Raw genomic sequence first — 19,463 nt, 5'->3', positions numbered from 1 at the left:
CGTGTGATGCAGAGACCGTGGGAATACCAATTAGCGCACCTCAGTAGACTTGACTAATTAGCACATGTCAAAGTAGACGTCCAGCACATGTATAGGTGCCTTAGGTGTGAAGAAGTGCATAGCAGTTGCAATGACAGTGATGGCAATAGCAGAATGGTTAGGAGCAGGTGTGCCAGCCTTCAGCTTTACCAGTACATATCCAAGATATGTGCATACATGGAGTATACAATAACTAAATATGACTACCAGCAATGCAACTTAAAGCATCACTTTTCTCACATTTCATTATCAATTGTAAGCTAATTTAATATTAATTTCTTCAAACCCTCTTTGAACAGAGTTGAGACACTTCCTTTAGGGTGTTGTGAAGGAAGAAAAAGCATTGTTCTGAGATTTCCGCACTATCTACCTGAATCCAGGATTGCAGGTGGAAGGAGGCAGCTCTCCAGAGCCATTACATTCCTTACTCCCTCATGGAGATGGACATGGAAAAAGGTTGGAGTCTTCAGTCTGGTCTCCCAACCACCTTGGACTAGCCCACGTGGGTCAAGATGTTTGAGAACATTGACTATTCTAGGTATAGGCCCAATGCAACTTACTCTTTCCCTAGACCAGCAGAGGAACCGGGAGGGAGATTATGACCAAACAACAGTGTGCTACCTCATGTGTTCAGCTTATAGCAAAGCCATGGCCTGGAATAGAAGTGTTTGCATCGTGAAATCTATTAAACATGGAGCTACTACATTTTAATGGCTCAATTAAAAGGAAATGCTGGCATAAGTAAATGCTAGTCAATGTAATTATGGGCTCCTGAGTTGAACCCTCTCCCTCCAGACCCATCTCCCTAAAATGGGGACAAGAATACATGTCACCTGAAATGGACACTACGATCCTTAATTCAAAAGTATTTTCAGAGTGCACTGGGAACACAAAGCATTAGAGTAGTGTCAGATATGTAACACACCGTCATATAATTATGCTGGAATTTTTTGTATATCTTTCAAAAATTGTTTATTAGAATAGAAATAAACAGTGTTTCCAAAGGGGGTCAGGTTTGACAAATTTTCTTTTTCCAATTGATTTTGGGGGAATAAAAGTTTTGAAATTGTGGAAGCATTCCATTTCCTTTTTTTTCCCAAAATGTAGGAAGTTCAATGTTGTCTAAGGCAAGATAACTTTTCTTTCCCCCAAATGCAAGTTAATTTATAGTAGAGAATGTTAAGAAAGAAAGAAAATCAAAACAAATAATTTCAAAATTAAACACTATGTTTCAGATGACCCGATTCAATATTTTTACTGATTTTTTAATGGACATTTTCTAGAATTGGATTTTTGTCTCAGTTCAATACAAGAAACATTCCTGACAAGAAAACATACCATTTACAACCACCCTCCAGGTTACTGAATAACTTTTACTCTCACTTACAGCAAGTCATACAAAAAAAAAAATCTGCAAGCATGAAACAAACCATAGTAAGATTTACTTCTCAACACACTAGATGCTCTGCTGAACTTTCATGGAAAATTGTGAAGGAGATTTTGTTTAGAAACAGTTCGTATGTATTTTAACCTTTGCTCTAACTTTTTTTCTAGGAATACTTGTATGAAAAGAGAGTCTTTAGTTAGTAAGAGTCATTCTGTTTCTGTGGCCTCTTCCTCACCCAAAACCTTAATCCCCTGTTTTCAAGATCATAGACATCTCCCCAGCAACTAATTGTGAAGTCACAAACAAAGGATTATAGCTTCAGGTGAAGAATAAACATCTGGAACAGAGGAAATCCTAGAAGATGATGATCTTGTTTCTCAATAAAACATCAAAAGCAACAAATTGGGGGAAGGAGGAAAAGTAGGTACATAAAATATAGGTTGAATTCTATCTAAAGGCAATGTTTCTCCAAGTTCATTGTAATTAATTGTACTTCAGTCCCTAACCTACCCTGCTTTTCAAACTCTAATTGTAATACAAAGCAACTACGAACGGGATCTGTGGGAAAAGGGTGTAGTTGCAAAACTGGCAATAGATAGCATTCAGCAACAATATCATATGTACATAACAGTTTATATGTCCTCTATTCACCCCAGTCTGAAGTCATCAACTTACCAGCCTCTCTCAAAACTGTAATCAGCATTTGGCAGACAACTTCACTCCAGGGGAGTTCTGCCTAAACTGTTCTAAGTATCATTAGATGGACTTATTGTGCTTGAAGAAAGAGTTATCCCTGTTGGGCTGTATTCTCCATCCACTGATCAAAGCAGCATCTTTACTTTCAAAATGTGCAACCTTCCTTCAACCCCTTGGAAAAGATACTTTAATGTATGACCCATAGCAATTTCTTCTCTACATCCTTACTCTGTTCAGCCCTTCTACTTTTCTTTTCAATGATAAGAATTTAAAAAGGAGGTAAAACAATATTTTAAAACCCAGTTTATTTGTGAGGTGAATTTTCTTGCTTTATTCATTGCAGCCATTAGTAAATGTAACCTATTTGTAGAAGCTGCCCCAAAGCATAGATTGATATGCAGAACTGAAGGCTACGTGGGACATAAAGGAGGGCTACCATCTGGTGATGTCACATATAAACAGAGGGTGCAGCCCAAAAATGAAGCATCATGGCAGTGCCCATCTTGTGTCCCTTCATACTAAAGGCTTTCTATTTTTGCACATATTGCTTGCTTTGGCACAGCATTTTGCCAACAGAGAAAAGAAAGTGTTCACATTTCACTTTCTAGAAAATACTGTGGCATGTTTGGTCATAGAACACAGGTCTGCTAGCAAGGATGGGAAGCTTTCAGAGAAACAGTAGAATCTTTTCTGATTAGATAACTGGTTACTGCCTTTATCATTATTAAACATTTTTGTGACAGCACCTGTGACCCCTCCCACCAGCCAGAAAACCATTAATTTGACCTGGATCCCAAATGCTAGGCTCTGTACAAAGAAAAAACAAAACAAATCCCTAGAAAAATCAAATGGCTCAGACAAAGATAATCTTACATAGATTCCTATGCCACTTGTAAGTCACTAGCAGATTTGCAGTCTGAGTCCACATCTAAATTTGTCTCTGACTTCCTTTTAATTTGTCTGACAGACAATATCAATCAGTCAGACAGAGAATCAGCATAATACTGCAAAACAGAATGAACTAAAATCTGCATATTTGTCTTAGAAAAGTCAAGCTGGTATGATGTTTCCCTGGCAGGAACCTGTCCCTGGGCCAAGTTCTAATGGTGAAGCATCATAATAGTACTTTACTGTAAGGACACATGAATAAGGAACTAATTGTCCCCAAATCAATTTGCCCACTGATCACAGAAATTCAAGTTAAATGGAATAATTACTTACATGTGCGTATGTCTAAAGAAGAAAAGGTATGGTCAAAAGTTCAGAAAAGACTGATTTCTTTTGAGAGTCCTCTAAAACAAGGATTTTAAGAAATCATCCTTTCACCTGACAGGAAATGCAAGAGGTCTCATATTTGAAGAAAGAGCTGAATAAATTTAACAGGATGGTATTCTAAAGTCAAGGAATGTTGGGCCTGATGACTGCAAAAGCTCTCCTGTTACCTAGTTCAATGGTTCGAATGTCTTCATAAGTCCCAACCTTCATTTTTAGGGGCACAGAGCTCTGTGGCTGTGACAGAGATTAGGAGAAGTATCAGTAAGAAAAGAAAAAAAGTCTCAGTATGCCTTTTTGACACTTAGGTCAAAATGGTGGCGGCTAATATTACTGTAATAAAGAATATATTCTCCACAGAAATAAAGAGGGGAGGAGGAGAGAGAATTACAAGAATTCAAGGCTGAAATGCTACTTCAAATCAAGTTAGATGGGACCAGAATATCATCCAAAATGTATATAGTTGGCTTACTGAGAGAACTGCATCCTCTTTCTGACATTATTTTGAAGAATACTAATGCTTTTCAATTTTGAACTACACTACACCTGTGTGACAGCTTATTGATGGGTGCATTTTGAATGCCCTGATAGAAGTTCCCTCTTATTTGTGCCCTAAGATGCATTAAAGAGCAGCTAATTAGCATTCATCATTCATCTGGGTATTGTCTGACATTTTGTATTTGCAAGGCTAACAATAAAAATGTTAATTATAAAAAGGCAGAAGCAACTTGTGGCTTTGAGGCATTTGGACTTTCAAGGGTAAGGACTATCAGTATTACATTGAGATCAACATTGAGATGGTGTTAAATACAAAAAAACAGAACCGGGAGAAATCTCACTAAACTCAATCTTTCTTCTTGTGTTTTGATGTTATAATGTTATTTGTTTCTACAAAATGTTTTAGTTTACAGTTAGCAGACAAATTCCAGATCATTTCTCATAGACACCAAAAGGAACCTACTGAAACTACAACATGCTACTTTACATTATTTAAAAATATCTTATTTTATTAATACAGTGTTAATGCTTCCAATTCTACTATTATTAATATTATTATTATATAAAGCATTAGCTTTAACTGTGCTGGATGCAGTGTAGCTTAAGATTAGAAAAATTCACATTTGAAAGGGATATATATGCATGCCAGCACATCTGGAAACCACTTTTAATTGTACTTTCCTGAAGTGGGAAAGCAGTAGCTTGTACCCAGAGTGAAGCTTTTATATCTGACCACACAAATGCTAGCAGCCACCTGTGCTTTACACTGATTTTCATTATGAAGTATATCACATTACTAGCCTATTATTCCAGAACTACATCTGACGCTGTTGTATGATTAAGCTGCAGCAAGTGTGGTCTTGAAAAGGCCTTTGCTCTATAAAAATGCAATAAACTTGATTGCAGTTATGGTACTTACCACTGAGCATATCACAAGAAGTATGTTCCTAAAGTTGTCTTGTCTTGTTCTGAAAGTCATAAGAATATACATTAACAACTACATTTATTAATCAGGGAAGTGATATCCATAAAGCTAGCGCATCTCCTCAAATGAGATGCATGGTTAGGTTTCCCCCCGCCCTGCCCCCACCTTAATTAGGGCAGACTGGTAATAAAGGGAGGGTATTTCAGGGTTTTTTTCTTCCTAGTAAGATTAGTGAATTAGTTATAATCAAATACTTTGTCCTGCATCTTTAGTCACACTCTTTTATTACAAAGGGCAATTACAACTCTGATCTGTCAGCACAACAATATTTCAATCCTGTCATAAATATTTTCATAGACTACAAACATCTTGAGCTAATGATGATGCAGGATCTTTTTGGCTTAAAGAAAAAAAAGCAATTTATGTGCTTTTGTATTTAGTAAAAGACAAAATTCCACATTAGTCCATTATTTTTCCAATTCCTATAACAGTCCTGCAGAATTTTAGATATGGGTAACATTAATGTGCAAATTCTATATGTACCTTGAGAGACTGGGAAGAGTGACTAATTGTAATGTATTCTATAGGAATCCCTGAATCCCCAAAGACTTATCAGTCAGAAGTGAACAGTAAAGGCATTTATACATATGCTTGGGGGGGGGGGTGTTGGGGAGTAATTAAAGCAGCTCTTGGAGCCCCAAAGTACCCAAAGCGTCTCGTATATCAGCATCCTCACACTGAAAAATGATGGCGGGGGTGCTTTAACTAAAGCTTGTCAAACAAGCTTTAGTTAAAGCACTCCCGTGAGTCTGCTCCAACATGCTGTAATTACAGTGCATCAGAGCAGCCTCACTGATCATAAATAGGTGCCCCAACTGGTATAACCTAATAATGTATAACTGTATACTTTTACCCACTCTTTTGTAGTTCTACATTTATTTTCATAACATATACAACTAAGAATGTGAGCAAAACATCAGCGTAATTTCACCAGTTCATCACTTAATACATTTGAAAGACAAGATTTAACAATATAAGCCTACAAATTCCCATATTCACCTGCCTTGTTGTCACCCTCTTAATTTCAGGATCTAAATTTCACAGTAAAATAATGAAGCCTTAGAAAATCTTTCTTGGTACCAAATCCCTTTCCAGCACACTGCACAACTTCACTGTGTGGTACCAAGACACTTGAGATAGGGATTGAAGGAACCCTCCCCTCCCATCCTTCAAAACAGAACAGTTGAGCCAATATCTGGATTCTAACACAGCCGGTATGAATTTACATAGTCACAAATTTGTTGGCCTTGTTCCTGCCCTCTTACTACCAGGAATCCTCCATGTCTGAATGTAGTAACACCAAGAAACTTGTACTACCCAATTTTAACTGGCCCCCATTATATAATAGCATTAGTTCCCTTGCATGTAAAGATCTCCATTATCAATTGGGAAGAGTTAATAAGCTGTCTGTTATTCCAACTTTCTTTTTTTTTTGTTTCCAGCATCACACCAGTGCATGTCTGACACCTCTTTCAAAATGTACCCAGGCACTACATGGTGTCCAGTAGGCCATAGAGATTGTCTCATTACAAAAAATATTCTTAATATCTTAAAGGAATTAAAACATAAATAGGCCAAATACATCTTTGTTGCAAAAGTGCAATCAAATGTCAGATTATGAACAGGGTTGCTATCTAAGCAATGGAGGTGTCATACTCTGCTCCTAATCTGTGGTAACTATTTTAGACTGTTAAAAGTATGTTCCTTTCTGTGAGTCACTCAGACTAAAAAGTAAAAGGAGTACTGCTGACTTGGAAATATAGGCACACTTGAACTTAATCTTGTTTGAAACGAGACACATAAAAAGTCAAAGACTGAGAACTCAATTGCATTGTCAAATAAGTTTATGTCCACTTTATAGTCTGCTTCGTATAGATTGAATTAAACTTTATGGGTGTTTTTAATACAAATAATAGATTTAGAAGTAAGTTAAATATGATCCACCCTTGTAATATTTTATCTAATGCAATTTTTAAGTGTGTATGTGGTAGCACATACTTAATCAGCTCGCACAAGAAAATAAGCAATCCGAAAAGGGTGACAGTGAATCATCTAAATAAGGCAAGGCCACAAGATTACCCTTTTTTTTTTGGAGGGGATGCAAATTCCCCTTAAAAAATGAAGGTGGCAATACTTAAGTAACAATGGTACAATCAAAAATAAAATCAAATCTCCAGCAATCAACTTTCAGCTTCTAAACACATGTAGGTGCAAATTCTATTAAGCAAGTGAAAGACAGAATGAAGCTATATGACAACTAGGCAAACAAGCAAAAAAAGAAAAAATAGTATCTTGCTCACCATGCACCTGATCCAAAATCCAGTAAAGATCTCACATTTCTTCATCTATCACTATCACACAGCTATTGCAACAGAGTATTGGCAAGGGCTGTCATAGGGAAGGAAACAATGGAATTTATGAGACAGTATGAGCAGGGCTATGGTGAATGACCCAGGAAGACCCTTTCCAATTCAATATTTCTATAAGCAACTCCAATTTTAAAATGCAGATATGACAATATGGCAAGTAATGGTACAGTAGACAGGAGACAGAATACACCTATTGTTGTATTTATGGATTGATAAGGGCAATATACCTTTAAACACTTAGTCCTATGGTGGCCATTCTTGCCATTGCATGGGGAGATTGCCCACTTAACTTGCTGGAAAAGGAGCAAATAAGAAATCAGCTCCAGGATTGGGGCCAGCGTTTGGTAATTGGTACATCACATACAGGGAGAGAGGAGCATCATTTCAAGGACAGAAAGCCCACCTACAACTCAGTACTGAGCATCTGGGAGGCTGTAATGTGCAGGATGCAACACATGCATAGGAATTTCTCGCAAAGCCAGGTTCTGCTGGATTATGTCAGTAAATTACAGCTACTGCAGAGTTGTTCTCTTGCTCTGCATAAGAGTGGCTGCAGATATTTAAAAGGCTCTGTAATTCTATCAGTCCTGACTAGGAAGTGTGAAAAGCAGGACAATAAATCATTATTCTCAATTAAAAAACCACTATTTGGATAGAGTAATTATTTTAAAAAGAATGACCAGAATATGATAATTACATTTTTTCAATCAAAACAAACTTTTCTAAAGTATTAAGGGTGCGCTGGAAAAGGAACAGAGAGGGAAGTAATATCAAGAACCATCAAGAGTAAAAACATAATTATAATGAAAAGGCACGTACAACATGCTGATAGAAAGTGATTTCATTAGTCCATTACAGTGCTATACACTGTAAGCAGTATGCACACTTGTCTTTCCCTTTTATAATAATAACCTGCTACTCTTATATAACACCAAAGAAGATCAAAAAGAAATGAGAAATTCATGTTAAAACAGAATTTCTAGATCTTCATTACAGTTTTCATCATCAAGATAACAATATTACCATTAGCAGTTTATAACAAAAGTAACACTTGCATGTCATTTTCTATTTTCTATAAACCACAATGATTGGAGTCTGTTCTGTACTTCCCTTATCTAACTCTGTTACTTTGGAATCTAAGAGTGCGCTGGGCACATTAATCTTTCATGGCAGAATTCACTGAAGTTCTGCCAAAATTCAATAATTATGTTCTATCCAGTATAGCAATTTATTTATCTTATTGCTGGAATTTAGACCATATAGAACAAAGTGCTCAGCTTGTATGAAAGAACTGCCCTTAAAATTTAAACCTTATTTAAACCCTGTTTCATGTTTCAAGTTTTAAAAGTGTGATACAAATTATCAAGGGGCAAAGCTGTCCTTTTGAATCTGTATGTTAAACTGGCAAATTGAAAGTGCTCTTTGATATGTTTATTTCATGTTTTAAGCCTTTCCAATATAGTTTACAATTTTTATTCAAATATACAACAATATTTTGTATTTTGTGTTACACCATTCCAAAACCCCTAAGCATCTATGCACCGTAGTTGCAAAATAGAGACAAAACACAAAGTGAATATTGAGTTCTTCTGATTGAGAAGAAGTTGTACCAAACCAAAATGGCCAACTAGAAGTTTAGCAGTTTGGGTATTAAATTCCTAAAAGGCAAATTACAAATTCTATAATTTGTCACCGCCAATGATAAATTCACAAAGAAGCCAGTGAAAAAAGTTAAAAGGCCACCAAGGAGGAAAATTGAAAAAGATACTATTTCAGATGGCTGTTAAATATGGTTTAATGGAGAAAAATTCATGTGTGTCCATTCTTATAATCTCAGGGAAAGTAACAAACAAAGTCATATATCTACCTGGCTGTACTGAAGAATTGTTTGGTTTCAGAAAGAGACTAGCACATAAAAGTACATAACTCCATAATCTTAGAAAGATGCCACATTTATTTCTACACTGATTTACCCAATATTTCTTAATAAAACAAAACACTAGCCTACCATGTCAGTAATCTAAAGGCATATTTCCAGTGTCTTTAGTATCTAGACAAGACTCATTTAATTCAGACATTGTCACAATGTCTGCAGTGTTTCCCTCTACAGAGAATTTGACTCTGGATTCAGAAAATTGCTCAGAAACTTTCTAGAGCACACTTGCTATGATTTATAACTTAGTCCTCCTCCTGCCCACCATAAGAAATGACATGTATAAGCAATTCACAAAGTAATACTACCCAGTATTCATTTTGTTGCATTATTTTATTTTATTTTATTGCTTTAAAATATATTTTTGGCAATGAATGTGACAGATTTTTCTTTTTAACAAAATCAACTATATCTGTTTCAGTAACAGAAGTAAAAATTATTTTTATATGTCAGAAGCAAGATTTGTTCCCCTCTCCAAAACTGTACCATGACATTTTCTTTTACATGTTGTGCTGTCAGTTTTATACTATGTTGTCATTTTCTGGCAAGACTTTACAGTTAAATATATTTTTCCCCTTTTCAGACTTCAAAAAAAATTAGTAAACTCTATTAAAGTCTTTCCCACTGTTCTTTTAGTAACTGACAATCCATTATTTCAACATATATTTTCTTTGTACTTTTATCTATGTAAAACTCATATATTTCAATATAATTCAAATATGAAAGGAGAGTTAACAGTGTCATAATTCACTCCACAGCAACTCAATGAGGAACAAGCACTTTTCCTAAACAAATGAATGTGAATATTGGACGTGAGGCTTTCGTAAAACCTCTCAAGTATTTCCAGTTGCTTTTCCCCCAATCTAGTTTTATCCTACTTTAAGGGGAAAAAATACACCTTTACAAAAGTATATTGTTTTAAAAAGAGTTAGACAATGGCTACAAATGTCTATTCTAATTGCAGGTGCTATCGCCAAAGGAATAAGAATTGGTGGGGGTGGAGAGGAAAGGAGGAAAGAAAAACTATTTCTTACTGACGCTTCTTGTTAAACATAATATTGCTTACAAGTCAAGAAATACTAAGATTAAAATCTACGCAGAAAGGAGCAATTCAAAACTATAAGAACTGCTAAGTAAAATAGTAACAAGAATTGCCTTACATATTTTCCTTACATTCAGTACACCCTCAAATCTGCCTGTATACTCATACAAATCATACGCTGTGCGTAACAGGAGGTCCTTAATTTCCAGTTTCTATCTGCATTGTTGGAACCAGACTTAATTCACAAAGCATTCAAAGTGTTCAATAAGTACTCAGTTAAAATGCCAGATTTGTTTAGAAAATATTAGAGATAAATAACCACACATAAAATGCAGTAAGGTCTCTACAAGTTTTGTAACTCTGAAAGCACTGAAATGACAACTTTTGCAGTTCTTTATTGATGTTTATAGTAACTTTCTTCTCCCTTTTTTAACAACAGAGAACAAGTACCTTAACACACTTCCACAAAGCTTCATAACCCGATCTTAAAAACATTAGGCTAAATATAACGGTTCCTGTTAATTTTTTATTACATATTTTCTCCTATATCTAAATATTTATATTAAAAGCTTAACTTCTACTATGCACACAAAGAAACCACTAGAAAATTTCATTACTTACTGTTCACTGAGTATTACTTACTGAGATTAACAGTTTAAAGAATGCATCTGCTATTTATCCAGGAGTGTTTTAAACAACCCTTTCTACTGTATACTGCTGAAATGTGATAATTAAGCCTACTTTGGTATGCTGAAAAAATATTTTAAAAAAGTACAAGCTCTCTTCTTTATGAGTTAACTCATTGGAGCCTATTTTTGGTGGCAAGTAAACTAAGGAAATTTAGAATGATAATAGCAACAATTTGGTACATTAGGAAAAACCAGAAAGAAAATGAGTGTTTCACATATACAGTATAAAGTCATTTTGACATGCCTACACAACTGGTTGTGGCAGCTTTCAGACATGATTCCTAATCACAAAAAAATGCTCCAGGTTCTTTTAGAGAAAGCTTGCCGTTGGGAAGTTGATTTTGGCCAAGTGCCAAAATCATGTGCAAAAGGGGCCCTCATTACCAATTCATGGCAGCCTTCAGAGCTGACAAAAAATGTGACCCAACAGGCTAAAGCAACAACTAAAATTAAAAACTACGAGACAAAGACAACTTACTTAATATTCCTTCCATAGCCACATTAAACTTTTCTGTAATTAAACCCTTGTTAGTTCAAAGCAGTTTTCAACTACTTTTAAATGATTACACAGCTTTCCCTGTACAGTCTCTCAATCTACTGCACTTTTAAAAGTACTTTTGTCTCATGACAAAACTTCTTTAAGTGTCTACTAAAATCCCACTAAAAAGGAATAGCATTCCCATACATATTTAATTTCAGGAAATTCTAAAACTAAATAGATAATTACAACATGTTACCAGCCTTAAAACCATAAAGGAGGAGAGGGGAGTTAACATACAATAATAGCTATTTCCCAAACTTTCTAAAAAGATAGTCAAAAAGTCCATGCAAGCTGCAAACATTAAGAAAACTGCAATCAACAGAGCTCACTGCACAACTTTCCCCCAAAAGTAGATTTGATACACAGCCTTACCTAGATGTCGTCAGGGTTTTCTGTGGATCAAAAAGTTTCCTGCCTAAGCACAGAGATATTCTTTCACAACCCATAAAGGCCCCTTTTATTAATCCAGCACTGTAACAGACTGCTTTCTACACCACGTTGAGAGCAGGATGCGTCAGCTTTCAAGAGAAAAACATTCTTAATACACAATTAGTGGCAGATTGTATAATAGTGGATTTATCTTAAAGAGGGAAAAGACATTTTTTAAAAAGCAAAGAGGGTGCGGTCAGATGTTAGGCTATCCCTGAGAAAAGGGGCCTAGGCTGCACTAGTACCTAAATACTAGCAGAAGCTCACTGGGAAAGGAGCCAATGGAATGACTTTGTTTGACCCAGCTGCCAATCTCTCCTGAAGCAGTGCGCCAGACTAAACACTGACACTATTTTAACTCAAATCAGGCTACAGCAGCTGTTTGCTTTCCGGCTCTGAGCTATGCACCATGGCCATGATGACTCTGCACGGCACATATGATAGAGCAGGGGCTGTATTGCTAAAATATGTTCCATGTTTGGATTTGTCATATAGGAGTGATTTTTTTTTTTTGTTAACACCCCTCTGTGTCCTCTGGGAAGGAAATAAAAATGCAATTATAGCCCTGCAAAACTCAGTATTTTAACTTAAAAAGTAAAGTTACTACATCTGTATATATTTAAAAAATATCAGCAACAAACTGTAAAGGTGTGTCCACCTCACTCCAAAATCCAAAAATGATCTTTGACATGTTTGCATGGCTTCTACGTCACATTTGGGACTCACCAATAAGCCATCTGTTTTACCAATCTCACTGGCTCTTTTTAAACTATATTTTATTAAAGAGCTGATATATTTTCTATGCATTCACTTCCCACAATACAATGTATACATGAGGTACATGTGAGAAAGTAGATGTGCAAATATATATTCATATACAAAATCACACACAGCTCTAGATTCTGTTCTGTTACATTGACACAAATCCAGAATAAGTCTTTTCTAGGTAATAGAATTGTTCCAGACTTGAACTCAAAAATTTAAAGTCAAACTTGTCTACTGCAGTTCATATAAAGCCATGTGAGTTAAAAATAGCATAATAAAAACCCCTCTTTTTGCTACAGGTCTATTGCATAGAAGCTGAGACATCCTGTTATAGGTATACTGCATAGAAGCTCAGACAAAGCCAGTTCAAAAGCAAAAATCAAATCTTGTGCAGGTGGTGCTAGGATTTTGTAGGGAACATAAACATGCATGAAAAATTCAATAGGAGCACCAACATCCTGGTAACTAATTATATAGCATAGTTACACAGAGGCGGCATAAGAAAAAGTTACCTACAATATAGCTGCCTTTGCATCCATGCCATACAATGGTACCAGTCCCAAGTCTGTGTTCTTCCCCCATTTCCAGTGAGTTGATTGGCTTCTCCCATCCACATTGCATTCATGTAACCCCACTCAGCTCCCCAGACTGCCCCACTGCACTTTAACATTTTTTTCATCCCAACTTAAAAAAAAACAAGAGTAGAATAGGAAAAGGAATAATTTGGGCCCTACCATTTTCCATCTAAGCAAACTGGTATAGTTGTTTTTTTTTTTTGATTATCAAATGAATATTACAAAAACATTCCAATATTTTTATTCAAGTTTTCAGAAAAACAGTCATCTTACATGCATCACAGAGTGTAACAATATTAGTGTAGCCAACTGCTGGGATTTGAATGCAAGCCTCATGATATCTGCTGTTTTCATAAAAACCCCACTCTGGAAGTCAAGTGCTCAGATGAGAATCTCAGCTTTCATTAAATAAATAAATAAAAAAGAAGTTTATAGCTCTTATATAGGTTGAGACACCTTGAAAATAAAAATGTACTGAACCATGTAAGTCTCAGGAAAATCCCATAAATGAAGTAAAACCCAATTTTTATCATGATTTTTAATGCAATCTTATGATATGGGGAGGTCTGACACATGCTGTTGAACAGCTAGGAATTGTAATGCTAAATATGTTATAAATCAACATATGCACAGGATATTCCTCATGAAAGGATAAAATACTATGACTCATTAGGCTGATTAACTGTAATAAGTTATATGTCTAAGTCATGAACTTGAGAAATGGCTAGCACCCTGTCACATGAAACCAATAGAAATAATTTTTACTCAACCCCACTACAGTGACAGGAACCAAAAGCAGTCAAATAGTATAGTGGCCAGGGAGTGACCTATCAAAGATCTTCAGATATACTAGATCTATTATAGTAAGCTTCTTTTAAACAAAAGTATAAAACATAAGACTCATCTCCATGACTAAACAAATGAAAAAAGAATCCTTCTTGTGTCACACCTCTGAAGAGTCTTTAAACATACCAGCACAATAACACTCCTGGAAAGAATTGCAAACAGTCCATTCAACACTAAAATAGGAATGTGGCAAAATGTTGCTGTAGCTAGTGCAACAAGCATCAGAACGTCTTTGAAACAAAAAGAGAAACCAAACAGAAGATAAAAATAATATCATTTGTTACATATCAATTATGTTGTATATTAGGGTGATATAGTCAGATTAACACACAAAGAAGATGCATGTAACATCTACATTTTGGAATGACTGAGAGTGAGTGATGTGGCTCTTCAGGGGTACAATAATGGAAGCAGGGCACGATCAGAGCATGGAAAAAATTTTAAGCTACTAGAATGAAAAGAAAGGATCAAATTTTCTATATATTGTTGGAAGCAGCATAGTAGTCGATTAAGTTATAGTGTAATGAGCAGAACGGTCACACAGTCTTCTTCATCCGCTTTGAGAGTCACTGAAAAAACACTCAAAAGTTCTCCTGTTTCTGTTTATGAAATGGGTTATGATCCACCTTTTGCTCTGTAAGTTCTCATTATATCATTTTGATTTGGAATTAAATATTCTTGACATAATGGCTCCAGGGAGATTGCCCGGGGAAGGACCTGGAGTCTGAGATTCCTTTCACCTTTTAATCAAACTTATGTCACCCTTGGGCAAGGCATGAACAAATTTGGGAACACACTGAAATCAATAGCTGATGCTGCTTCTCCAATTACTACAAATTTCAAGCCATTCCTTGTTGAAAAATGCTGAAGATTCTTGACTGTATAATTGACAGGCTGAGGAAATTTGTTGTTTTTCATAGAACTGCTCAGTGCATTGTCTTTAAAACTAATGAGGTTTTCCATCACTAGCAACATCCATAGTATTTCTTGTTGGGTAAGGTCATTTGACATACCCTTAACGGGTTTTTAAAGTGTTCAAATAGAATGAGTTTTTTCTGCCATCACTTCCTTACTTTGACTATAATAATTCTGAGCCATCACTTTACCACGGATAATATCCCTGACAATGGTATGTTAAGAGTAATCACAGGCCTCCGGTGAAATCCTCACTCCACTGAAGTCAACTGCAAAACTCTAATTGAAAGGATAAAGATTTCATCCATAAAGGCCTAAAGGCACAAGTAGATTGCCACAGGGTCTGAAGGGATAGGTCACTGCAGCATGTATAGCACTGCAGAGCTATCTAGGTGATTTATGGCATAGATTTAGCTTCCTCTAAAGCAGCACGGAATAGCCCAGTAGCTGAAGGAGGATATCAGACATAATGGGCCAAAATTGTGATGTAAATTGCAAGATGTATAAATTATTTTGGTCTTTGAGACTTGCATTCTTATTCTTGTTGTGACTTTATCTGCCTGCTGTACCCACTACAAACTGAATATATATGGAGTTGGTTGGCTATGAATATATATGGAGTTTGGCTGACCTCTGCTCAACTAAAAGACGGTTCTCCTTTCATAGTTAAGAAAGAAATCACACATTAAAACCAGATTTAAGCAACTTCTTCATTGTGTTGAACATCTTATGCTGAACTGGAAGGAGGCAATTAAGTTTCCTAAAATTATAGGAATATATGTCATCACACTTTCTAAGGAAAAAAAAAGAAAATGGAAAGAGTTAAAAATATTAAGGGGATAACAACTCATATGTTTCAGGATGGAGCCCAACCCCTAGCTCTTTTGAGTTAGGAAAAAACTTGTCTTAGTTATTGCACAAATGTCCTTTATGTTAGAATTATATGTTCTTCTGAATCATCTGGTTCCCACCTTTGTCGGCAGCTGCACACCAGACTCTACCACTGCCTTTGGCTTGGGAAATTACATATTTCTACAGTCTACAGAAATCCACTACAAAACAGGATGGTAATTGGGCAGAGATCATTGTGACAACTGACTGATTTATTTAAGCCTTTTGTAGATTAAAATTAGGTTTATACAACATTATCATTTGCACATGCCTCCTGGATGTTTATAAAGTCACTGAAATATTTATATTATCCTTGAGAAAGGTGCAAATGTCAGCTTTTGGATTGTTTCTATCAGGCAAAGATAATGTAACCATGTATTTTCTGTAGTAAGTTGAAATATTTTTCCAAGGTAAAATCTATAGAAGTTCAATTCTTTCCCTAGCTCCTCCCACTTTTCAACAAACCAATGCAAATTTGTGCTTTATGAGCACCTTCTCCAACATATTAGCTTTGGAGAAGAATCAGAATATGGCATCCCCTCAAATAGACATAGGTGTGGCCCCCTTAAAGCATTTTACCATAAATTTCTATAGAGTGGAGACTATGTTATTACAGAACTTTGAAAATTTCAGTATTTATACACCATGGGCTTAGCCACTATAAAAAAAAATGTCATGTCACACAGACAAATAATCAGACTCAATAAAATACATCGGAGTCCAATCATACCTATTCTATTTGAGGGAGCATTTAACAATACCTTCTACCATTGCACTAAGTAGCTTTCTGTATAATGTGGACAAGATGTGCCCACTGTGCTAGGCACTATACACATACAAAACAAAAAGACAGTCCTTGCCCAAGAAATTAATCTTACCTATTCTTGTCTACCACTAGCAGTCATAGTACTTTGACCCCTTTTTCTTCGCATGCAAATTTAGGGGATCATCCACAATTTGCTTTGGTAGCTTTTAATATCAAAGAGTGCTTATACATGTGATGTTGTTAACATGTACGCATGACAAAAATGTTACTTTGTGTGGCTTAAAGATGTCATTGTGTACATGTGCAGGACTTTTGGAGGCTTTTAATGATTTTGAGTCATTGCAAACTGAACTACATCCAGATGTAGTTTAATTTGCAATGTTGTAAATTGCAGTGATGCAGCTGCAAGAGAAGTGGGCACTCCACATAAAAAAAGGGTTGGGTCCCTTGCCACTTCTGCCTTCAGCAGGTACTTGCTAAAGGCGGAAGTTGCAAGGGACCTGATCCTTTTTTTTTTTCCCTGCAGAGTCTGCTTTCAGCCAGGGAGCAAGATGCCTGTGGGTCAAGGGGCCCCTGAGCTGTGGGAAGCCCTGGTCTTTTCCTCTACAGTGACAGTAACCCCTGCTGCCACCCAAGTGGGCTGCCAATTGAGCTAGGTGCTGCCCCAGCTTGGGGTCAGGGTCAAGTTGGATCAGGACGGATGTTGTCTCTGAGCTGGGGCAGCACCCGGCCTACTAGCAGCCCACCTGAGCAGCCCCTGAGGGTGCTACCATTGTGGAGGGAAGAATCAGGGGCCCCCACATCTCAGAGGCTACTCAGCCTGCCAGCAGCATGCCCCCCAGCCATGAGAGAGAAGGGCAGGATCTGCTGAAGAAAAAGATTGGGCCCCTCACCCCTTCTGCCTTCAGCAGGTGCCTGCTGCAGGCAGAAGGAGTAAGGGACCTGATCTTTATTTTTTGCCTGACCATGGCCAAGGGGTGAGCTGCTGGTGGGCTGAGCAGCCCTCGAGCTCTGTGGTCCCGGTTCTTCCCTCTGCAGTGATGGCATCTGCCAAGGCTGCCCATGTGGGCTGCTAGTGGGCTGGGTACTTCCCCAGCCTAATCCAACTCTTCCCCAACCCCGAGCTGGGGCAGCACTTGGTCCACCATCTACATGTAGTTTAATTTGTAAAGTAGGTATTTGTAACATTGCAGAATTTGACAGCTTGCCCCCTCCCCCCACCATGGGAGAGGGGGACTGAAGGCAGAAGCAGTGAGGGGCCTGATCCTTTAATTAATTAATTTATTTTCACGGAACCTGCTTCTCCGATAGCCAGGGGGTGTGCTGGTGGGCTGAGTGGTCCTGAGCTGCGGAGGGCCACACTCTTTCCTTTTTCAGTGTCAGCACCCCTTGGAGCAATCTGGGTGGGCTGCTAGTTAGTGGGTGCTGCCCCAGCTTGCACTCAGGGAACAGTTGGATTGGATTGGGTGCTGCCTGCAAACCGGGGCAGCATCCACCTGCTAGCCACTTGCCCAGGTAGCCCCAGGGGTGCTACCACCATGGAAGAAAGGTCTGCAGCCCCCCAAAGTACACCTGCCCACTAGCAGCCCACTCAGGTAGCCCTGTGGGCGCTTACACTGCAGAGGGAAGGACCAGGGCCCCCTGCATTCAGAGGCCATTCACCCACTGGCATGTCACCCTGTGGCCATGGGAAAGGCTGGCAGGCTCCGCAGAAAGAAAAAAAAAAAAAGAATCAAGCCCCTCACCATAATGGTGCTGGAAACCCCTAAATTGAAACAGTGGTTTTATAATTGATGTAATTAAAAATCCATCATTTCAATTTAGGGGACTAAACTCCCATCATGTGTACAAGCAGCCTTAACGACTATTCAAGTACTTTGAGATGCACAGATGAAAGGTGTTGGAGCAGCATTTCATACCACTGACATAGTCACAGTAAAGTACAGAATCAACTTCAAATTCTATAGTATTGAAAAGGCTTTAGATTACTTCACTATGAATGTACTCTTTAATTTGCTATTTGGCACCTGACATTACATAACTTACATTTCTTGTTCAATTAACAATTGCACAATAAATTATACTTTTTATGCAGAGTAATTAACACAGTAAACATGGCCTACCAACTCCAATAATGGCCAACCAATCTAAAAAATGTTGCCTGAAAAATGTGGAATATTTTTGGAGCTAGTTTCTATTAAGCTTTAAATTGAAAATAGAGCATGCCATACATAAGGTGATAATGTCTGGCCAAGTCCTCCAGCGCCCCAGGGTAGACTGCTCTCTCCTCCCACCACCCTATGTCAATGAAACTTGGTGAACTTTGATGCTCCAGAGTACCTCAGGAAGAGATGTCAAGACTTGGACTCACTGCCCTTTTTACCTTTCCCTAGCTTTTCCCTTTTCAAAGCCGCTTCTTTAAGGAGATATCACCACATTTTCCCTGTGAGTAGCAGAGTCTAAATGGACACTCAACATGACATACTTTACTTGCACCCAATTTGGGGGTGGGGAGGGAATGTGTTTGGAAAATTACTGTCGAGGACAAGATGGGGAAAGCGGAAAAGCATATACACAAAATCATCTCATAAGGCATCTAGGGAGAGTTCAATCCCTGCCCCCTTGCCCTTTGCATGGATCTCCCATGCTGTGCAAAAGGATCAGGGATCAGTTCCTTCACCGAGAGCTCACTTCTCATATGAAGCACAGCTGAAATTATTGAAGGGAGGCTGACCATGCCTGGCAGCAGCTCTCCAGCACCTCTTGCTGGTGCGTGCTGGCAGACCAAGTTCCCAGGGCATTTTTATGCCTCTTGGAGAGCTTGT

At 37.6% G+C, this 19,463-nt stretch overlaps 1 long non-coding RNA gene across 2 annotated transcripts in view; it reads right to left on the bottom strand.

The window, feature by feature from the left end:
• The window catches only part of LOC149874335 (uncharacterized), a 496,867-nt gene that overhangs the window by 285,441 nt on the left and 191,963 nt on the right, over positions 1–19,463 (bottom strand). For both annotated transcript variants that reach the window (XR_016443822.1, XR_016443819.1), the window contains exon 5: positions 4,812–4,860. This is a non-coding gene — a long non-coding RNA (uncharacterized LOC149874335). The remainder of the gene's footprint in view (positions 1–4,811; positions 4,861–19,463) is intronic.

This window comes from Crocodylus siamensis, chromosome 1 (assembly GCF_052110815.1).
Source record: "Crocodylus siamensis isolate JL-2025a chromosome 1, ASM5211081v1, whole genome shotgun sequence".
NCBI classification, from domain to species: domain Eukaryota; kingdom Metazoa; phylum Chordata; order Crocodylia; family Crocodylidae; genus Crocodylus; species Crocodylus siamensis.
Note: the sequence above shows the minus strand (reverse complement) of the source record. Positions and strands in the feature narration are given on the sequence as shown.